Below are 15,675 nucleotides of genomic sequence, written 5' to 3'. Positions count from 1 at the left end.
CCTGCTCCTTATCTAGGTGCTGGGCACTAGTATTTCTGACACATAAACGCTGTATTTGAGAAGAACTTTTAATCCTAACACTCTCAGGAAGAGGCCAAAAATAATGCTAATTTGATACTACTTCATAATGTGCCTATGTTACTTTTTATTTTAATGAATTGATTTCCATTTCTGCCTAAACCACATAATCCTTCAGCCAATAAGAGTTCTTTCTTTCTTTCTCTTCCCTGTATCACTTCTCAGTAATGGACCACGAAGTAGAAAATAACAACCCCCGCCACTGCCAGCGCCTGGATTCAGGGTTCACATGTGGCTTTTAATTCTTTGACAGGAGAAAGAGGAAATCATAACTTTTGGTGAAACTTTTTAAAAAATAAGGAACATAGACTCACCATCACCTTCATTAATGACTCTTTAATTTAGAAGTTAAACTCATGAAAATGCCAGAAAAGCAACACATTCTTTCACACAGACTTGTTTTTCAGAGTGTTTGATTACATTTTTTCAAGGCTGCCGAGGCTTACAATTGAACAGCATCCCTCTCACTTGATCCAGCCATGGGTAACTTCACCACCTTACCACCCCACTCTCAATAAAAAATCCATCCACCACACTGGGCTGGGGTCCTGGTGGCTCAGTGGCAAAGAATCTACCTGCCAGTGCAGGAGATGTGGGTTTTATCCCTGGGGCAGGATGATCCCCTGGAGAAGGAAATGGCAACCCACTCCAGTATTCCTGCCTGAGAAATTCCATGGACAGAGGAGCTGGTAGGCTACAGTCAATAGGGTCACAAAAGAGTCAGATGCAACTGACTAAACAACGAGACTGGGATCTGAATACTACTCATTCAGTTATTCAGTTAAGTCAAATAGGACTAAAACGAGATAGTTTTTCTTCTATCTATAGTCCTATGTCCCATATAACAGCTTCTGCTGCTGCTGCTAAGTCCCTTCAGTCGTGTCTGACTCTATGCGACCCCATAGACGGCAGCCCACCAGGCTCCCCCGTCCCTGGGATTCTCCAGGCAAGAACACTGGAGTGGGTTGCCATTTCCTTCTCCCAATGCATGAAAATGAAAAGGGAAAGTGAAGTCGCTCAGTCGTGTCTGACCCTCAGCGACTCCATGGACTGCAGCCTACCAGGCCCCTCCGTCCATGGGATTTTCCAGGCAAGAGTACTGGAGTGGGGTGCCATTGCCTTCTCTGCCCATATAACAGAATCCTGCTTAAAAAAAAAAATTCCACCTACCTGACAGTAGTAATACAAAAATCATTTTTCGGTCCATCCTGAGATCATAAGCTGGCTTCCCAATGTCAGTGCAAGAAAACCGCCAAGGATGACTGACGTGACATCTGTGGCCTCAGCCTACACATTGTTATCTTTCAGGCTCACATTCTCTAGGCATCAGTTGATAGGCTGGGTGGCATTTTTAAATGATGCCAAACTGTACATTGTCTGTCCATAAAGTTATGTGGGTATCTACCTAATAAAGGATTATTAAAGCCTTCAGTTGAGTCTCCACTTCAGGCAACTGGCAAATACCTGTTAAAATTACTTTGCATAAACTCAGCGAGCAGTTCAAGGTAATAGCAGTCGGCAGCTACCCGATTGGACAAATGAGAATTAGACTGTGAAGGCCTAAAATTGGGCTTCCCAATGACTCAGCTGGTAAAGAATCTGCCTGCAATGCAGGAGACCCTGGTTGGATTCCTGGGTTGGGAAGTTCCCCTAGAGAAGGGATAGGCTACCCACTCCAGTATTCTTGGGCTTCCCTGGGGGCTCAGATGGTAAAGAATCCTCCCACAATGCCAGAGACTTGGGTTCGATCCCTGGGTTGGGAAGATCCCCTGGAGGAGGGCATGGCAACCCACTCCAGTATTCTTGCCTGGAGAATCCCATGGGCAGAGGAGACTGGTGGGCTACAGTCCATGAGGTCACAAAGAGTTGGACATGATTGAGTGACTAAATACACACATGCAGGCCTGAGACTAAGGCCTGAATTAGGCTGAGGTAGCCAGGAAAATTGTTTTAATGTGGAGAGTCTTATGGGTCACAGAGAAAATGGCTTCTTACATGAAATAAGTGTTTGAGAACTGGAATTACTATTAGAGTGCTCTGAGGTTTGAAAAACTCTCTAGATCATGGCAAGTCATACAGCAACATAATAATATGAGATGCAAGAAATCTTTAATTCACAATGGAATTTGAATGGAATAGCTAGGGCCCACACCGAACCAGTGTGGTGATTTCTATCCAAACGCGCCTCATTACGGAGGCATAGAGTGGATAATTAGGAGATTGGAATTGACATATATAAAATACATAACGAATGGGAACCTACAGGATAGCTCAGAGAACTCTAGTCAATGCTCTAAATGGGAAGGAAAATACAAAAAAGGGGATATATGTATATGTTTAGCAGATTCACTTTACTGTATAGTGGAGACTGACACAATGCTATGAAACAATTATGTGGTGATGGTCAAGTCACTTAGTTGTGGTCGATATTTTGTGACCGTATGGACGTAGCCCACCAGGCTCCTCTGTTCATGGGATTATCCCAGCAAGAAGACTGGAATGGGTTGCCATTTCCTCCTCCTATAGTTGATTCATTTTAGTGGAGACTAGCAGCCATGAAATTAAAAGATGCTTACTCCTTGGAAGGAAAGTTATGACCAACCTAGATAGCATATTCAAAAGCAGAGACATTACTTTGCCAACAAAGGTCTGTCTAGTCTAGGCTATGGTTTTTCCAATGGTCATGTATTGATGTGAGAGTTGGACTGTGAAGGAAGCTGAGCACCGAAGAATTGATGCTTTTGAACCGTGGTGTTGGAGAAGACTCTTGAGAGTCCCTTGGACTGCAAGGAGATCCAACCAGTCCATCCTAAAGGAAATCTGTCCTGGGTATTCATTGGAAGGACTGATGCTAAAGCTGAAACTCCAGTACTTTGGCCACCTCATGCGAAGAGTTGACTCATTGGAAAAGACTCTGATGCTGGGAGGGATTTGGGGCAGGAAGAGAAGGGGACGACAGAGGATGAGATGGCTGGATGGCATCACAGACTTGATGGACGTGAGTTTGAGTGAACTCCGGGAGTTGGTGATGGACAGGGAGGCCTGGCATGCTGCAATTCATGGGGTCTCAAAGAGTTGGACACGACTAAGTGAATGAACTGAACTGAACTGTACACAATATTATTAAAAAAATCACAGTCTGGTAAAAATTAATTTTAAAAAATCTAAGCCATTTTAGATATGTGTTGATCTCAAATACAAAAGACTTTGTGCTAGCAAAAAAAAAAAAGGATGCATAAATGAATGAATGATGAGACAATAAATGCAAACAGTCAAAATCAAAAAGGACGACCCAAAAAATTCGTTGCAAAGCAGATTAAAATGAGACGTATGGTCATTCAAAGAACAGAAGATCAGATTTACAAGGAGGTGGAACAGCAACAACATGAACTAGATCTGAAACAGCCCCAAAGAAGGTGTTTGGATACTCTATCACAAATGGCTTACTTCCTCTAAGCATTGTAGAAGCCCTTCCTGCTTGACTCAGAAAATAAATTTGCTATGTCAGCAACTTGTTAAATAGAGTCTGTGTCTGGTTTTACCCACATATTTTTATTTTTATTTCTGGCTGTGCTGGGTCTTCGTTACTGTGTGGGCTTTTCTCTGGTTGTGGAGAGTGGGGGCTACTCTCTAGCTGTGGTGCTTGGACTTCCCGTTGCAGAGACTTTCCTTGTTGTGAAGCGTGGGCTCTAGGGCACACGGGCTTCGGTAGTTGTGGCTCCTGGGCTCTACAGCACAGGCTCAATAGCTGTGGCAAGCAGGCTTAGTTGTTCCATGGCATGTGGGATCTTCCCAGATCAGGGATCAAACCTGTGCCTTCTGCACTGGCAGGAGGATTTTTTCCCACTGAGCCACCAGGGAAGTCCCACAAATGGTTTTTTTTTTTAATATAAATTATTTATTTTAATTGGAGGCTAATTACTCCTCAATATTGTATTGGTTTTGCCATACATCAACATGAATCTGCCACGGATGTACACGTGTTCCCTATCGTGAACCCCCCTCCCACCTCCCTCCCCATACCATTCCTCTGGGTCATCCCAGTGCACCAGCCCCGAGCACCCTGTATCATGCATCAAACCTGGACTGGTGATTCATTTCACATATGATAATATACATGTTTCAATGCCATCCTCCCAAATCATCCCCCTCTCTCCCTCTCCACAGAGTCCAAAAGACTGTTCTATACATCTGTATCTCTTTTGCTGTCTCACATACAGGGTTATCGCCACATGCGGTTTTAAAGAAAACTATCTATGAAACTGATATTTGAAGCTTCAGGAAAGGGAGCCACCGCGAACAATATATTTACTGGGGAAAAGATGGAGATAGATATCTGTTGACATCCAAGCTCCCTGAAACTGGGGGATAGAGGAAGTGTTGAGATGCAGACATGGAGGAGGCTGAGGGGCACAAAGGGGCTCCTGAGGACCAGTGCGAAGTCCGAAAGCCCCAGAATCTTGGAGCCCCTCTGAAGGCCCCACCGATGCACGTGAGACAACTGCAGCAAGATTTACAATAAATCTGCATAACCAACCTTCAGCCAGCCAGTAACTTGCTTAAATTCACTGTTTGCTGCCAGGGTAATACCAGGTTGGGCTGCAGAAGTTTTTCTCAACAGATAACCAAGTCAAAGAGACCGGAGGGGGAATTAATAGGAGCAATAAAGATTATTTCAGATAGACTACGTTTTGAAGAGGAGAGCAATTAACATGAGCCTTAAAATGATTATTTTCTTTTGAAAATGGGTATATAAATGAGCAACTATCCCCACAAGAGACTAGTAAGCAGCTATTAAAATCATGTTTTCAAAATAGTTGATATGGAGACTTAGGATAAAATAGAGAAGTGGAAAACAGCCACCTCAAAAACTGTATACACAGAAATAAAATCCTGCTTGATTCTTTTCTGCTTGATGCTATGTGCGAAGTATATGACCACACAGCATTTGTAACATAAAGCAGGCAAAATCAGGGTAATATCACGTTATCATTTTACAGGGGAAAGTAGAGTTCAGTTCAGTCACTCAGTTGTGTCCAACTCTTTGCGATCCCATGAACTGCAGCACGCAAGGCCTCCATGTCCATCACCAACTCCCAGAGTCCACCCAAACCCATGTCCATTGAGTCGATGATGCCACCCAACCATCTCATCCTCTATCGTCCCCTACTCCTCCTGCCCTCAATCTTTCCCAGCATCAGGGTCTTTTCACATGAGTCAGTTCTTCTCATTAGGTGGCCAAAGTATTGGAGTTTCAGCTTCAACGTCAGTCCTTCCAATGAATATTCACGACTGATCTCCTTTAGGATGGACTGGTTGGATCTCCTTGCAGTCCAGGGGACTCTCAAGAGTCTTCTCCAACATCATAGTTCAAAAGCATCAATTCTTTGGCGCTCAGCTTTCTTCACAGTCCAACTCTCACATCCATACATGACTACTGGAAAACCATAGCCTTGTCCAAACAGATCTTTGTTGGCAAAGTAATGTCTCTGATTTTTAATGTGCTGTCTAGGTTGGTCATAACTTTCCTTCCAAGGAGTAAGGATCTTTTAATTTCATTGCTGCAATCACCATCTGCAGTGATTTTGGAGCCCAGAAAAATAAAGTTAGCCACTGTTTCCACTGTTTCCCCATCTATCTGCCATGAAGTGATGGGACCAGATGCCATGATCTTAGTTTTCTGAATGTTGAGCTTTAAGCCAACTCTTTCACTCTCCTCTTTCACTTTCATCAAGAGGCTCTTTAGTTCTTCACTTTCTGCCATAAGGGTGGTGTCATCTGCATACCTGAGGTTATTGATATTTCTCCTGGCAATCTTAATTCCAGCTTGTGCTTCCTCCAGCCCAGTGTTTCTCATGATATACTCTGCATATAAGTTAAATCAGCAGTATGACGATATACGGACAACTAACCAATCTGATCGAATGGACCACAGCCTTGTCTAACTCAATGAAACTAAGCCATGCCATGTGGGACCACCGAAGACGGACGGGTCATGGTGGAGAGGTCTGACAGAGTGTGGTCCACTGGAGAAGGGAGTGGCAAATCACTTAGTATTCTTGCCGAGAGAACCCTATGAACAGGGGAAGGTGATAGTCCTCCAATACAGTGTTGGGAAGGTAGCTCCCAACTGGTAACACAGAGTCCAGCTAAAGACATATAACTTAAAATAAAAATGATGATCAGATTATATACTGCTGTTTCTAAAATGTTTAAGGTAATTGAAATGCCTATTTTGATTCTGAAAGGAGCATATTAGCTAGTGGTTACCAGTGGGGAGAGGGAAGAGGGAACGGCAATATGGGGATAGGAGAATAAGAGGTACAAGCTGTCATGTATAAAATGAGCTGCAAGGATATATTATTCTACAGGGCTTCCCTGCGGGCTCAGACAGTAAAGAATCTGCCTATAGTGCAGGAGACCTGGGTTTGATCTCTGAGTCGGGAAGATCCTCCGTAGAAGGGAATGGCAACCCACTGCAGTATTCTGGCCTGGAGAATCCCATGGACAGAGGAACCTGGCGGGCTACAGTCCATGGTGTCATAGAGAGTCGGACACGACTGAACAACTAAGTACAGCACATATATTGTACAGCACACAGGGAATGTAGCCATATTTTATAACAACTATAAATGGAGTATAACTTTTAAAAGTTGTGAATCATTATATTGTACACCTAGAACAAATAATAATGCACAGTAACTATACTTCAATTAAATTTTTTTTATCAGAAAGAAAATCAAAATCAGAAAGAAAATAAAATAAAATTGATGGTTCTAGTTCCAAGGCATTTAAAACTCACAAAACCAAATTTTAAATGGAATGATCATCATTCTTTGTCAAATATTAATATACCTGATAGTGACAAACCATGTTGATGTTCTGTGTATAGTCCCAAAAAGATAATATTTCAAAATAAGTTCAAAAACATGCAGCATGTTTAAGAAACACCACTTTGGAACTACACTGTCTGGTGCGTGTTTGTTATTCCTAAAGTGTGTTTAAAGAACTACACAGTTCAACTTTCAACAGTGAGTAAGTAAAATATATGAGGTAATGTGTCAGTCTCAACATTAACAATCCCAATATCTACTTTCAGCTACCTAACAATTCCAATCATCAGGAATTAGCAGACCACCTAACGCACTAAAGGGAAGGATGTGAGAAACTATTGGAAGAACCATCTGTGGACTTCCATAAGAAGCAGTGCATTGTAAAAAAAAATGTAAAAATGGTGATCAGAAAGAGATATTGAGCTGTTATCCCACATGAACATCAGTCCAATCCTCAAAAAGAGCTGGACATGACTGAATGTAAGCTCAGTCATGTTGCTATCCATTTTCCACCATCAGAATCCAAACCCTTACTTTGCCTCAGCTGAGTTTTTGCCAGCAGTCTCACTGGATTCCTTTCTGCAAACATTCCTAATATAGTTGCCTTAAATGGTATGGACCTAACAGAAGCAGAAGATATTAAGAAGAGGTGGCAAGAATACACAGAAGAACTATACAAAAAAGATCTTCATGACCCAGATAATCACGATGGTGTCATCACTCACCTACAGCCAGACGTCCTGGAATGTGAAGTCAAGTGGGCCTTAGGAAGCATCGCTACAAACAAAGCTAGTGGAGGTGATGGAATTCCAGTTGAGCTATTTCAAATCCTAAAAGAGGATGCTGTGAAAGTGCTGCACTCAACATGCCAGCAAATTTGGAAAACTCAGCAGTGGCCACAGGACTGGAAAAGGTCAGTTTTCATTCCAATCCCAAAGAAAGGCAATGCCAAAGAATGCTCAAACTACCACACAATTGCACTCACCTCACATGCTAGCAAAGTAATGCTCAAAATTCTCCAAGCCAGGCTTCAACAGTACCGTGAACTTTTAGATGTTCAAGCTGGTTTTAGAAAAGGCAAAGGACTCAGAGATCAAATTGCCAATGTCCGCTTGATCATCAAAAAAGCAAGAGAGCTTCAGAAATACGTCTATTTCTGGTTTATTGACTATGCAAAAGCCTTTGACTGTGTGGATCACAATAAACTCTGGAAAATTCTTCAGGAGATGGGAATACCAGACCACCTGGCCTGCCTCTTGAGAAATCTGTATGCAGGTCAGGAAGCAACAGTTAAAACTGGACATGGAACAACTAACTGCTTCCAATAGGAAAAGGAGTACCTCAAGGCTGTATATTTCCATCCTGCTTATTTAACTTCTATGCAGAGTACATCATGACAAATGCTGGCCTGGTAGAAGCACAAGCTGGAATAGATTGCCAGGAGAGATATCAATAACCTCAGATATGCAGATGACACCACCCTTATGGCAGAAAGTGAAGAACAACTAAAAAGTCTCTTGATGAAAGTGAAAGAGGAGAGTGAAAATGTTGGCTTAAAGCTCAATTCAGAAAACTAAGATCATGGCATCTGGTCCCGTCACTTCATGGCAAATAGATGGGGAAACAGTGGCAGACTTTATTTTGTGGGGTTCCAAAATCACTGCAGATGGTGACTGCAGCCATGAAATTAAGAGAGGCTTACTCTTTGGAAATGTATGACCAAACTAGATAGCATATTCAAAAGCAGAGACATTACTTTGCCAACAAAGGTCCGTCTAGTCAAGGCTACGGTTTTTCCAGTAGTCATGTATGGATGTGAGAGTTGGACTAATGAAAGCTTAGCACCAAAGAATTGATGCTTTTGAACTGTGGTGTTGGAGAAGACTCTTGAGAGTGCCTTGGACTGCAAGGAGATCCAACCAGTCCATTCTAAAGGAGATCAGTCCTGGGTGTTCATTGGAAGGACTGATGTTGAAGCTGAAACTCCAGTAGTTTAGCCACCTGATGCTAAGAACTGATGCATTTGAAAAGAACCTGATGTTGGGAAAGATGAGGGTTGGAGGAGTGGGGATGACAGAGGATGAGGTGATTGGATGGCATCACCGACTCAATGGACATGAGTGAGTAAACTCCAGGAGACGGTGATGGACAGGGAGGCCTTGCGTGTAGCGATGTGTGGTTTCACAAAGAGTCAACTGAGCATGACTGGACATGACTGAGCAACTGAACTGAGCTGAAACTGAATGCTCTGCTAGAGTTAGTCCTCCCTTACCAGTCCACAAGAGTATTTCTTTTTCTGCTGTCTCCCGATGCCATTTTATGTCATTTCTTGAATTTACTACTAATAACATACTGCACACATTACATGACCTTGTCAAAGACATGATTACAGTGGGTCATTCTTTCGCCGCTCACTGTTTACAGGATTCGTGGCATGTGTGCTGTGTGTGTCTGCAGTGGACCCATGAATGTTTCTGGTTTGACACTATCATGTGGGCTTAACACTGAAATCACTTTGAAAAGTAGATTATTTAACTGGACCCAGAAGTTAGTAATTGCTTCTAAGCACTTAGCCTAATTTTCCTCTCTTGGTCTCTGTCCTTCTGAAAACCCATTGCTTCCCTTTTTCTCAGTGTTTCCACTAGCTAACAATCCAAGAGCTATGCTAAGTCTTCTGTGAGGCTTTACTTTAAATCCGGAGGACCCTGCTGAAATCCCACCTACAAAAGACCTTCTTCTTTTCTGCTTTCAACCTGCTCTTTCTAAGTCATCTTCTTCCCCATAGAAGAGTAATCAGAGAGAGAGTGAATGCCACCTGATCATCCTTATCTCAGGACCCTGGTGGATTATACTTAATTGGGCACATATGATGCATTGGGCTCTCAGTCAAGCAATTTTACACACATTTTCTTATTTAATCCTTAGAGAAACACTGTGAGATAGGTGTAATGAGCCGCATTTTAAAATTAAGATGACAATGACCTTTTGGAGAACTCAGGGTTCAATCTACTCAGGTCAGCACCTGGGACAGGGCCAAGCTCAGGGCTGAGTCCAGCCAGGTTTGACCGTAAGCCCCTCTCACCACTGCACTACTGGATCCCTTATACCTGGCCTACCATTTCATGCTCACATTCGTCATTTATGTGTTTTTCTAGAATGCTTTAATTTCTTTAATCTACAGTATTATTCTCGTGCAACATTCCAGAAGCAAGAGTTCCTCTAAAGGAGAGAGACTTTGTCTATTTTGCTTCCATTTTTTGGTCTTTGTCAGTTTCCCTGCAGTAGTCAGTCCCATTAAGTAGAGCTGCATCATAACAGTGACTCCAGAGAAAAACTGTTTTAAAACATCAACAAACCTCGTGGTGGTGTAGAAACAGCAGGCCCAATATTGCGTGACTTTGTACTTGGAATGGCCCTGGTCGAAGAAAACTCAGCTGTACAAAAGAGAAGTTGAGAAAGGGTAAAGTTGAGGGAATGAGCGGACCAGAGAGCACATCACAAAAGACAAATTCATCCCACATCTCTCCCAGTGGGAGCTCCAGAATTTTCATGTGGCACGGCCTTACAGGGAAGAAGGTGAGCCTTGATTTCCCCATCTGTAAAATGATAATACTTACTTCAAAATGTCGTTGAGAGGACTAAGTTAGTTTAATATATAATTTGTGTGCCTTCACACACACACACATCAGTTAGTATAGTGTGTAGTTAGTCACTCAGTTGTGTCCGACTCTTTGTGACTCGTGGAATGTAGCGCATGAGGCTCTTCTGTCCATGGGATTTTCCAGGCAAGATTACTGGAGTGAGTTGCCATTTCCTTGTCCAGGGAATCTTCTCAACCCAGGGTCTGAATTTGCATCTCCTGCACTGCAGGCGGATTCTTGACCACTGAGCCACCAGGGAAGTCCCCAGTTAGTATAGTACAGGCATGTACATTCAAACCGGCTATTATTATTGTCCTTATAAATGGGGACTTGAAGCTCCTTTTGCATAGCATTTTACATAACTTTATAAATTGTCCATGTAAAAAAAGATGAAGACTCATGACAATTATACAAAGACTAATGTTCTGCTCCATGCCCCCCTGCCTCCATCTCTCAGATACAACCCTACTTCCCCAGTAAAAATGAAGACAAAGACACCATTAAATTTAGTTTTCTTCTAGCTAGAGAGTGGGTGAGGCAATACAAAAATCCTCCATCATCCCACCACCCAATAATAGACATTTAATCATCTTGGTATATAGCTATCTGAACTTTTAGCTATTGTGTCTAAATATGGAATAATTGTGTTTAAATATATATAAATATGTAAATAGCATTTTAAAATATATGTATTCTCTGAGCATATGCCCAATATTTTGAATCCGCCTCTATTAAAAGATTTTTAATTGCTGCATACTGTGCCATTGTATGAATATTGTACTTTATCAGTCTCTGAGCATTTATGGTGTTTTTACTCTTATGACATTCAACACCATTCTCTGATAAACATTAGTGCACTAAACTTTGTGATGTATCTCTGCTCATTCTTTTAGGACATTGTAGTAAAGGAACTAGTACTCAAGTGTGATGCTGTAGGGGTGGAACGACCTCACTTCTCAGGACAGCATCACCTTGGCTCCTCAGCTAAATGTGACTGGATTCCTGGAGAATCCATAAAGAACTGAAAGTGTGGTTGGCACTTCTGCTCAGTCTATCTAAGGACAGATTTCCAAGGCTTTCCTCTTTCTACCAGCTGCCAGCTACTCAGTTCACCCTCAAATATTTCAGACAAGATTCATTGCCCCTAAACTAAAATATCTTCTCCCCTCTTATAAACCCTATTTCCACCTTGTTCCTTGACTTGTCCTACTACCTGATTCATTGTTATGGTTGTTGTGTTGCTCAGTTGTGTTCAACTCTTCTGCAGCCCCATGGACTCTAGCCTGCCAGGCTCCTCTGCCCATGGAATTTCCCAAGTAAGAATACTGGAGTGGGTTGCCATTTCCTTCTCCAGGGAATCTTCTCAACCCAGGGTCTGAAATTGCATCTCCTGATTGCAGGCGGATTCTTGACCACTGAGCCACCTGCGAAGCCCCGCCTAATTCATTACATGTATATAAACAATTGTCACACAAATTAGGTATATGGTGTGACAAATGACTAGTATCTCTAAGTTATCCTTCATCATTCAGATGCAAAGCTGTAAAATCTAATTTAAGGACAAGTGCTTTTCTCAATTGAAATATAGTTGATTTATTATAATTCAAAAATAATTCAGTTATACACACACACACACATATATGTAATTTTCAGGTTCTTTTCCATTACAGTTGTTACTCAATATTGCATATAGTCTCCTGTGCTATACGACAGGTCCTTGTTGTTTATGTATTTTACATATAGTATTGCATCTGCTAAGACCAAGCTTTTTTAAACAGTAGCTGGATTATAGGAATTTGAGGTTCAGCAACTATTGAGATTAAAATTATGGAAAGAAAGATTTTCTTTAGGAATCAATGAAAGTATGTAAAAATAAAGAATAGCCAATGAACAAAAATGATCTCTCTAGTTCAGTGCAATTCATTCACATTTAGGGCACACATGTATAACCCCTGTGGATACCAGTGAGCTTTTCTGAAACAAGCTTCCCTGGGCTCCTAGATCCCAAGCCTGGCACATTTTGGATCTCTTCCACACTAGAACAGGGCTCCGTACATAGCGGATATTCAGTGAAATACTAGCTGTTGTAAATGTTTGGCCAATTTCCTTTCTTTTTTAAAAAGACCTTCTCATTTTCTTGAGATATAGTTGACATACAGCAACGAATTGCTTGACCAGGTTCTTATGGAGAGACGGGGAGGTGAGTGTCTGGATCGTGCCGAAAATGAATGTACTGATGAATGAAACAAGCCACATGCAAAGGGGCATGCACACAATGAGTGTAAGAATAGTGGAAACCTGCCTCCACAGCAGACTGACACAATATTTTTGATGTTTCAATAACAAGCACACAGTTTTACAACTAGAAGAAAAAAAAAATCCCAAAGTGAAAAACAAAAAAATAAAACCACACCAAATTTAAAGTTTTTAAGAAGTGCATGCGTGCTAAGTCACTTCAGTTGTGTCCGACTGTTTGCGACCCTACGGACTGCAGCCCATCAGGCTTCTCCATCCATGAGATCTTCAGGCAAGAATACTGGAATGGCTTGCCATTTCCTCCTCCAGGGGATCTTCCTGACCCAGGAATCGACCTGCATCTCTGGTCTCTTGCATTGGCAGGCGAGTTCTTTGCCACTAGTGCCACCTGGGTAGCTAAAAGTGTACCTGAAGCCATCTAGAGTTTTCACTGAGTGCAAAGATTGCATTACCCCAGGCTTTCTGTCTGTCTGAGTCCGGAGTTTCAGTGGTTAGTTAGGGAGGTGTGCTCAGTCTATGGGTCGGTGCCCCTCCTCTTTATGAACACCTACAAGACCCTGCCTGCCCCAGCCCCTGCCTGCCTCCCCATCAGTGCTTGCAGCTTCACTCTCCTTTGGGGTCCAGGCATCTGGACAGCTCTTGGTTCCTCAGATGCAGCATACTCTTCTCCAAGCCCACGCTTTGTACCTCGTCTTCTCTTTGCCTGAAATATCCTCCCGTGGTCCCCTTCTTGGCTGGCTATCCACTTCTCAGGTCCCAGTTCAAGGCCATTTTTATTAGGAGGTCTTCTCTGACCTCCTCTGACCTCTACTTCGGTTTAGGCTAAAAACTCCACAAGATCCCAGTGCTTGGCATAGTGTGTTAAAGCTAAATGAAATCTTATGGTTGACTGTTTAGAATCCAGGTGTGTTTCATAGGCCTTAATGCTGTGGAGGAAAAAAATTGCCCGCCGTATCAGTGAACAAAGGATGTTGCAGACACCACGTTTTCAGCCATTGCTGCCACCACAGACTGTAGACCCTAAGGGGATTCAGGGTGCAGAGAAGCAGGCTACTGGCTCTAGATGGTTAAGGTGTATATCAAAGGAATGACTGTAGTTAAGCCCGGACTCTTGTATCTTCCCATAGAGGGAAAAGTGCTAAATTTATTAACTTGAGATGTCTGGCTTTCTTTAATTAAAAGTAATCTTCTGACTTTCTGACTACTTGACTTCTGCCTAAGGTACTTCATTATTCTGATATCATAGACATTAGCATTTCTGAGACAGTAATATTCATAACAAACACATTGTGTATTAACTATAGTCTAGACATTTTCTCTTCAAAACAATTACCTGAGAGTATATAATCACGTATTATTATGTGCAGAGGAATTAAACAATCATCAGAAACATTGCCGAACTTGCCTAAGATCATTAAGCTGATAAATGGTGGAGGTGAAGTTTGAATTCCCACCTATTTGACTGCAGAACTGTCTGCCAAGCTCTGTCATAATCTATGTAAAATAAAAAGGTTGAGAGTACCAAATGTCATTGAAAGATGAAATTCTCACCAAATGATGCAACTAACTCTCAAGTAAGCCTTCCCTTCTAGCAAATCAGGGCTAACTGAAAAAGATGCAAAAATAATAATTTATGTTGTGCAGAAGCAGAGGATGTGAAGGTTATTCCCTTAACATACAGGAGTAGAATGACCTCCAGTGTCAGATCCAGCTTATGGAAGGACAGGTATTTCTGGTTGGTAACAATTTATAACCTGAAATCTCATTTTTTTTCCCTGCTAAGCATCTTTCCGTCCTGTTACTCTTGCTTACCATGAATCTTCAGAACTAAAGAAGCTTTCACATACTTTAGATGTGCCAGCTTTATTTTAAGATATTGGCATTTGAGTAGCTAAACTCCCTATACACATTAGATGTGGGATTAAGGAAGTTAGACTGGATGAGAAAAATTCTAATTAAAAAAGGAAAACATTATCCCAAACTTCTCACAGCACTGATACTTCTCATGCCTGGCTGGACAATAATGAATGGGAAAACACAAACTAGATCAGTATGCTCACTCTTGATGCTGTGTATTAGAAGCATCTGTGTACTCAGACATTGGAGTCTAAGGCACTGCCTGCAGCAAGAATATTGCTCCAGACTAGATAAACATGTAGAAACTTCAGTTTCCTATCGTTAGGATCTTTTCTTCCATTTTCAAAGGTCCTAACATCAGTAGTCCCCAATCTTACGGGCACCAGGGACCAGTTTCATGGAAGACAATTTTCCCATGGCCAAGGGTCGGGAGAAGAGGGTTTTGGGATGAATCACCCACGTTATATTTTGTGCACGTTGTTTCTATTGTGACTACACTGAGATTAACCTCTCCTAATGATAGTCTCCGTTTGCACCGCAGATCGTCAGGCGTTAGGTTCTCATAAGGAGCACACACCTGGTACCTTCCATGTGCAGATCACAGCAGGGTCCATGCTCCTGTGAGAATCTAAAGCTGCTGCTGATCTGACAGGAGGTGGAGCTCAGGTGACGATGTGAGCGATTGGGGTGGCTGTACATACAGATGATGCTGTGCTCACTCCTGCTATGTGGCCCCGTTCCTGACAAGGGTTGGGGACCCTTGTCTTACATCACCTTTATCTTGTGTTGAGTAGATTTATAAAGCAATTGGATATTAGCCTGATTTGCTTGAGAAGAGTTGGATATGACTTAGTGACTGAGCGACTTAGCGACTGAGACTGTGTCTCCTGGTCAGACACATGCCATTGCCATGGCCCACCTTCCCAGTTGCCTTCAACAGGTGCACGATGTTCACCTTCTGTGCTCTGGATTTATTTTCTTTCCTTTTGACTTTTAAATATCATCATGAC

General features: G+C 42.2%; 1 long non-coding RNA gene across 1 annotated transcript in view; it reads right to left on the bottom strand.

Annotated features, from left to right (window-relative positions):
* LOC139176688 (uncharacterized) overlaps positions 1 to 15,675 on the bottom strand; it is a 58,199-nt gene that overhangs the window by 13,520 nt on the left and 29,004 nt on the right. The window contains exon 4 of the long non-coding RNA XR_011561091.1: positions 10,268 to 10,345. This is a non-coding gene — a long non-coding RNA (uncharacterized lncRNA). The remainder of the gene's footprint in view (positions 1 to 10,267; positions 10,346 to 15,675) is intronic.

Source organism: Bos indicus, chromosome 17, assembly GCF_029378745.1.
Source record: "Bos indicus isolate NIAB-ARS_2022 breed Sahiwal x Tharparkar chromosome 17, NIAB-ARS_B.indTharparkar_mat_pri_1.0, whole genome shotgun sequence".
In the NCBI taxonomy this organism is placed as follows: Eukaryota; Metazoa; Chordata; class Mammalia; order Artiodactyla; family Bovidae; genus Bos; species Bos indicus.
This window is presented reverse-complemented; position numbering and strand designations above follow the sequence as displayed.